This window comes from Elephas maximus, chromosome 7, assembly GCF_024166365.1.
Source record: "Elephas maximus indicus isolate mEleMax1 chromosome 7, mEleMax1 primary haplotype, whole genome shotgun sequence".
Classification (NCBI taxonomy): Eukaryota; Metazoa; Chordata; class Mammalia; order Proboscidea; family Elephantidae; genus Elephas; species Elephas maximus.
The window spans coordinates 58,180,841-58,188,944 of NC_064825.1; the positions used below are offsets into that span (position 1 = coordinate 58,180,841).

An 8,104-nucleotide genomic window follows, 5' to 3' on the forward strand; every position below is an offset into this window, starting at 1 on the left:
TGGTTAACGCATCATCATAAAGAGCTCCTGATTAAAAGGGGAGGGGGAAAGAAAGAAAGAGAGATAGAGAGAATGAAAGAGACAGAGAGAGAAAGAAAGAAAAGAAAGAAAGAAAATTATCATTTTAGAAACCGTAAAAATAAGACTACCAAGACTGGATATGGCATAGATGCAAGGCTCTTTTCAGAGGTAGAATAAACTTACAATCATGGTCATGTTTTTGAAATGAAAGTAAGTCAATTATTTAGCCTAAGATGTTCTACAAAACAATAATGAAGAAATAATGGAAAGGAAAAAGAAAATTGTGTCAGCAAAATGTTTACTAAATACCTAAAAAAGAGGAAAAGACTAGAGCCGATGATTTTTTAAAGCAATTTTTGGCATGAAAAAGGGCAAAACTCAAGATAAAATGCAGGCCAATGGTATTCAACCTTTGGCTATCAAGCAGAGGCAAAGTTGGCACTTTTCAGAACCTCTCCATGCTTCAACTAGAAGTATTTGCTTTTGTCTTTTTTATACATTGAGAATGTTTATATGATGTCATTTTAAAAATCTTTTATGATTAAAACCAATGGTTAAAAAATAACACCTACAGAATAGAAAACTCTAGGATAAATCCTTTCAAAAAAGAGAAAATAGAAGCACCAAAATGAAAAGTGCAGTACAGACTGCTTATGGCTTATATTAAAATATAACAAAAGGTGATTTATAATAATTTGTGAAAACGTAATAAAATGTACAGTGCTTTGGGAAAATGAATAACTCAAGTTAATAGTCTAAAACCAGCAATAACTAAGGAAGAAATTTAAAAAATATAAAGTAAAGAAGAATTTTCTACAAAAATAAATATAAGTCCCTAGAGTCTTATGATTTTAATCAGGAAAGATTTTTCAATTTAGATCTGTGTTCCAAAACATAGAAGAAGGGTGGAAAGCTAATAGTTCTCAAAAAACAAACCAAGAAATTAATAAGGATTGCATCTTTTCCAATATAATTTGTCATAGTCATTTGGGGGCTAGAAATAATACACCAAAAAAAACCATAAAATATAATTATAGATTTTGTACTGATCTACATAGAAATTTGATAAGAATCATTAGAAAGCATGAGAATTAATTAAGAGTTTAACAATGTTATTGGTTAAATGTAAATACTACAAAAATTTTTCATGTTTACCAGCAATGAACAATTCGAGATTGAATTCAAATGCACTAGCAACACTTTATAAGTTGTATCTTAGTATATAACTATCTGGTCTTCTGTTTTTGATAGTTCTGACGTGAAAAATCTAGACTTGCCAGGTTTTAGACTTGTAGGTAGATTAGGCTGAGTCCCATAATATATTTGTGTAATACGTAGGTGCTCAAATACTTCATTGACTCTAGTCCACTGGGCACATATAAAAAACTTCTTGGAAGAAGGAAAACTATATGTGTGCGGTGGCAGGGGAGAAGAGAATCACTATTATTTAAACAGGGTTGATAATTTGGAAATTGTTGAGGGAAAAAAAACAAGTATTAGTCACTGGGCTGGGAATAAGAGCAGGTGCATATAGACAAAAGAAACTGGGTGGCACATGCTGTTTGTCAACAGCTATTAACCTGAAGTTTGGTGGTTTCAACTCACTTTAGAGGCTCTGAGGAAGAAAGGCCTGGTGAACTGCTTCACCAAAAATTAAAACCAAGAAAACCCTACGAAGCAGTTCTACTTTGTATCACGTGATTACATAAGTCAGAATGGACTCAATAGCAATGGGTTTGTTGGGGTTTTTTTTGTTGTTGTTTTTAGACGTTGCCTTTTTTTTTTGCTTGTTTTTTGTTCTTTTTTTAGACATACATGTAGACAGAGTTCACAGTATAAAATCAAGCCAGGCTAAGGCTTTGTTACTATGCTTTCATTCTGTTAGATCCTTCGGTGGCACAAACAGCTTGTGCTCATCTGCTGACCCAGGGGATTGAGGGTTCAAACCCACCCAGCAGTGCCACTGAAGAAACGTCTGAAAACCTGCTTTCATAAAGACCACAGTCAGGAAAACACTATGAAGCAATTCTAACCTGTAACATGTGGGGCCAGTGTAAGTTGGAATTGGCTGCATGGTAATTGGTTTTTTTATTCTCTTGATTCGGTAACAGGATCAGGACACTCAGTAGAATCAAAGAATATTAGTCTGGATACAAAGAGATGAATTTTGTTCTTAAATCCATTATTTATATGGTGCAAAATACTTGTTCATCTTTTGTCTCTGGCTGAAAATAACAACGTTGCTCTCTTCTTCTATAAAACAGTGCAGAGAGTAGTGTGCCCTCCAGTCGATCACCATGCATGGAGCCAACACCTCCAGCCTGACACCAAAGTACTTCATTCTCAATGGAATTCCTGGGCTGGAAGCTGCACACATCTGGATCTCCCTGCCATTCTGCTTCATGTACATCATTGCTGTAGTGGGAAACTGTGGGCTCATTTACCTCATCAGCCATGAGGAGAACCTTCATCGGCCCATATATTACTTTCTAGCCCTGTTGTCCTTTACAGATGTTAGTGGGTGCACTTCATTTGTCCCCAATATGTTATGCATCTTTTGGTTCAGTCTCAAAGAGATTGACTTTAATGCTTGTCTTGTACAGATGTTTTTCATACATATGCTGACAGGCATGGAGTCTGGGGTGCTTATGCTCACGGCTCTGGACAGCTATGTGGCCATTTGCTACCCTATATGCTATTCCACCATCCTCACCCACACTGTAACTATCAAGGTTGGGCTTGCCACCTTCATGTGAAGTGTGTTGCTCATGATCCCATTCACTCTTCTGATCAAGTGTCTTCCCTACTGCAAGGGCAACCTTATCCATCACACTTACTGTGACCATATGTCTGTGGCCAAATTATCCTGTGGCAATGTTAAGATTAATGCTATCTATGGTCTCATAGCTGCCATATTGATTGGGGGATTTGACATGTTCTGTATCTCTCTGTCTTACATCATGATCATTCGTGCTGTACTGAATCTGTCATCTGCAGATGCTGGCCACAAAGCCTTCAGCACCTGTACATCACACATATGTGCTATTGTCATTACCTATGTTCCAGCTTTCTTTAACTTCTTCACTCACCGCTTTGGGGGAGGCACCATACCTTACCATATCCACATCTTTATTGCCAACCTCTATCGCTGCCTCCCACCTTGAATCCAGTTGTCTATGGAGTGAAGACAAAGCAGATGCGAACAGGAACTGGATGCAAATAGGTGCACAGAGAGAGAGATTAATTATATTGGTAAAAGTTAAATCTCTCTTACCTTTTAATGTAAAGGGTATATTTTGATATTATGTATATAGGGTGAGATGACTGTGAAATATATTAATCAATTATGTATTTTTACAGTGTGATTTTCACATATTTGGAAGCAAAATCTGACATTTAAAAAAATTCTACCATTATAAAAGTGCCCACATCTGACATAAATTGTAAGATGCTGAGTAGCTTGCCATTAATAAATTTATTATATCTTGGGATTATGTTTTCGGTTTCGGAAATTTTGTTCATCAGAGTATTTTCATTGCAACCATACCAAAACAGTATCAAAGTGATTAAGGAATTACTTTTCCTAAAATGTCATTTATTAAACATTTAGAATTTGTCAGGAACTATAATGTTTTATATATTTTATTTCATTGAAATTTTACATCAGAACTATGGGATAAGTTTAATTATCTCCATTTTATAGAAGAGGAATATGAGCTATACGAACAGGAAACCCAAAAAACCAAACCAAACCCAGTGCCGTCGAGTTGATTCTGAGTCATAGCGACTCTGTAGGACAGAGTAGAACTGCCCCATAGAGTTTCCAAGGAGCACCTGGTGGATTCGAACTGCCAACCCTTTGGTTAGCAGCCATAGCACTTAACCACTATGCCACCAGGGTTTCCATATGAACAGTAAGACTAGGTAAATCTCAGAACATTAAGATTGAATATTAATAAAAAATAACAATATGTAATTGGGTGGGAATTGGGGGCAGCAGGTGCAACAACAGTGTCTACTGAGAGTTATGTTTTATGTTTTACTGAACTAGCAATGCTCAGGCAAAATTAAAAGTGGAATCTTATCTTTTTCCCTGATTTCTGCTTCTCAGTATCAATAAATGAAAAATTTAACTTTTCTTGCATGAAAAAGCACCATAGATGTGGATTATCTCTAAAGAAAGCTTAAAGCTAATTTGAAAGCTGTTTTATAGAAAAACTGAAAAACGATCAATACTGCACAAAAACATGGCTTAATTATTTTGTGGAATGACTAAAGATGAGAAGTTTGAATTTAAGACTTTTATATCTGGCATATATTTGAAGAATGATCAGTAGTTGGAAAATATGGCCTTGGTGATAAAAACAAAGCTGGAGATCACGTGATAGAATTTTGTAAGACCAACAGCTTTTTTGCAAATACCTTTTTTCAACAACATGAACAGCGACTATACATGTTGATCTCAGCAGATGGAATACACAGGAACCAAATCGACTACCTTTGTGGAACGAGACTATGGAAAGCTCAATATCATCAGTCAGAACAATGTCAACGGCCACTTGTGGAACAGATCATCAATTTCTCATATGAAAGTTCAAGTTGAAGCTGAAGAAACTAGAATCAGTCCACTAGAGTAAAAGTATGACCCTGAGTGTATCCTACCTGAATTTAGAGACCATTTCAAGCATAGATTTGAACCTTTGAACACTAAAGACTGAAGATCAGACATGTGGGATGACATCAAGGACATCATACATGAAGAAAGCAAAAGATCATTGAAAAGACAAGAATGGAAGAAAAGACAAAAAGGGATGTCAGAAGAGAATCTGAAACTTACTCTTGAATGTCAAGTAGTTAAATCAAATGGGAGAAATGATGACTTAAAAGAGCTGAACAGAAGATTTCAAAAGGCAGCTCTAGCAGAAGTTAAGTATTATAATGACATGTCCAAAGAGTTGGAATTAGAAAACCAAAAGGGAAGAACACACTTGGCATTTCTCAAGCTGAAAGAACTGAAGAAAAAATTCAAGCCCTGAGCTCCAATAGTGAAGTAATCAATGTGCAAAATACTGGAAGATGCAGGAAGCATCAAAAGAAGATGGAAGGAATACACAGAGTCACTGTACTAAAAAGAATTGGCAGACATTAAGTCATTTAAAGAGGTAGCATATGATCAAGAACTGATGGTACTGAAGGAAGAAGTCCAAGCTGCTCTGAAGACACTGGTGAAAAACGAGCCTTCAGGAACTGATGGACTACCAACTGAGATGTTTCAATAAAGGGATAAAGCACTGGAAGTGCTCACTTGATATGACAAGATATTTGGAAGAGAGCTACTTGGCCAACTGACTGGAAGAGATCATATTTATGCCTATTCCCAAGAAAGGTGATCCAAGGAAATGTAGAAATTATTGGGAAATATCATTAATATCACATGAAAGTAAAATTTTTCTGAAGATCATTCAAAAGTGATTGCAGCAGTACACTGACAGGGAACTGCCAGAAATTGAAGCCAGATTCAGAAGAACACATGGAACAAGGGATATCATTGCTGATGCTAGATGAATACTGGCTGAAAGTAGAGAATACCAGGAGGATGTTTACCTGTGTTTTATTGAATATGCAAAGGCATTTGACTGTGTGGATCATAACAAATTATGGATAACATTGTAAAGAATGGGAATTCCAGAACACTCAATTGTACTCATGAGGAACCTATGCATAGATCAAGAGGCAGTAGTTCAAACAGAGTGAGAGAATACAACGGGGTTTAAAGTCGGGAAAGATGTGTGTCAGGGTTGTATCCTTTCACAATATTTATTCAATCATGATGCTGAGCAAATAATCTGAGAAGCTAGATTATACGAAGAAGAACAAGACATCAGGATTGGAAGAAGACTCATTAACAACCCATATTATGAAGGTGACACAACTTTGCTTGCTGAAAATGAAGAGGACTTGAAGCACTTACTGATGAAGATCAAAGACTATAGCCTTCAGCATGGAATCCAGCTCAACATAAAGAACAAATCAGCCACATGAGGATAAATGGAGAAAAGATTGAAGTCATCAAGTATTTCATTTCACTTGGATCCACAATCAACAACCATGGAAGCAGCTGCCAGGAAATCAAATGATGCATTGCATTGGGCAAATCTGCTGAAGAGGACCCCCTTTAAAGTGTTAAAAAGCAAAGATGGCACTTTAAGGACTAAGGTGGGCCTGACCCAAGCCATGGTGTTTTCAATTGCCTCATATGCATGTGAAAGCTGGACAATGAATAAGGAAGAATGAAGAAGAGTTGATGCCAGTGAGTTGTGTTGGTGCAAAATATTGAATATACCAGGGACTGCCAAAAGAAAGAACAAATCTGTCTTGGAAGAAGTGCTGCCAGAATGCTCCTTAGAAGTGAGGATCACCAGACTTCATCTCACATACTTTGGACATGTTATCAGGAGGGACCAGTCCCTGGAGAAGGACATCATGCTTGGTAAAGTGGAGGGTCTGTGAAAAAGAGGAAGACCCTCAAAGAGATGGACTGACACAGTGGCTGCACCAGTGAGGTCAAACATAACAATGATAATGACCATGACACAGGACCGGCCAGTGTTTCATTCTGTGGTACATAGGGTTGTTATGAATCTGAATCAACTGGACAGCACCTAACAACAACTCATTTGACATAAGAAGTCACAGGTATTTTACTGAAGAGAAAAGACGTTTGATATTGGTCTGTGTTAAAAATTTTTATAGAGACAAGAGTTTAAATAGCTCCCATGGGTCAAGATCTAAACAAAAATTAGTCCCAAGGCCATTACAAGAAACAAGAACTATTTGAAGAACTGAAACTAGACAAGTTTTTCATATCAGCATGAGTTAGCCAGTTAGCCATATTATCAGTAGGAGTTAGCAACATTCATCCAACCAAGACAAGTCAGTTTAGCATTCAGTGAACAACTTCCACAAAACAAAAGGAAAATTAGGTGTTATTAACCAATCAAAGCAAAGAGCAAGACACTTATCTAAGCTTTTAAAGGGCATTGTAATAGCGTAAACTCAAGCCTGTCATTATTTTCAGTTTCGTTGCACCCTGTTGGAAACAGTTCCTCACTCAATACATCCTATTAACTTTAATTGATTCATTGATCAAATTTTTCTTTTTGACATCTGAGATTTCCCCCTGATTCCTTTGGAATGATTAATCTCTGCAGAAACCAGATAATTGAGCAGGCAGTTTGCATCCATAAAGACTACAGCTTTGGAAACCCTATGGGGCAGTTCTACTTTGTCCAGATAATGGTATCTATGAGAAAGAAGAAATAATAATTTTAAGGGAAGGAAAAGGGGAGATGTTGGGGGAGGGGTAAAATTATTCTTCTCTTCTTATTACTTCAAGTATAGGGACTTCATTTAGATTAACATCCTTAGCTGCTCATCCTAACCCTCGTTCCACTGAATAGGAGAGATGTTTCTTATCTTCAGTTGGAACACTGCCCCTCGCACCAGTCAATCTCCCTGTCTGAACAAACCACACATTCTGATCTTCCCACATTCACGCCATTAGAGGCCAGCACGTCGTGGGGAGGCTTGCATTTGTCTACGAAAGAAACATGTAAAGCTTTATTCTCCCAGATGTATGTCATAAAATTGTTGATATTTTGCATCAACTTCCTTCCTCCTGCATGTCTCAGCTCTGAACTGCAGAAGAAAGGATAGGTGTACTATGAAGAGGCCCTAAAAACTCCCCACAAGTATTAAGGTAAAACAAGGAAAAGATAGATAAATGAATGAGATAAGGGAGAGAGAAAAAGCAAGAACACAGTTGCATAATTAATTGACATAAGTACAGTGAACTTGTATCATAGTACAAATTACAACTGTCAGAAAAGGCTTTCAGAGGAATTTAGTACTTAAGCTGATATTGAAAGATGAGTTGGTGTTATTTAGGTAGAAGAAAGATGGAAGACAAAAATTATTTTAGGGAGAGGAAATGGCCTGTACTGAGGACTGGAGGAAGAACATGCTACATTAAGGTACGGAGAACCAGTTCTTGCTGGGTTTATATGTCATTTTTCAACTCTAT

The 8,104-nt window shown here is 37.0% G+C and overlaps 1 pseudogene; it reads left to right on the forward strand.

The window, feature by feature from the left end:
- The first annotated feature begins 2,318 nt into the window (after window positions 1–2,318).
- On the forward strand, window positions 2,319–7,205 carry LOC126080033 (olfactory receptor 52N2-like; annotated as a pseudogene).
- The last annotated feature ends 899 nt before the right edge of the window (window positions 7,206–8,104 follow it).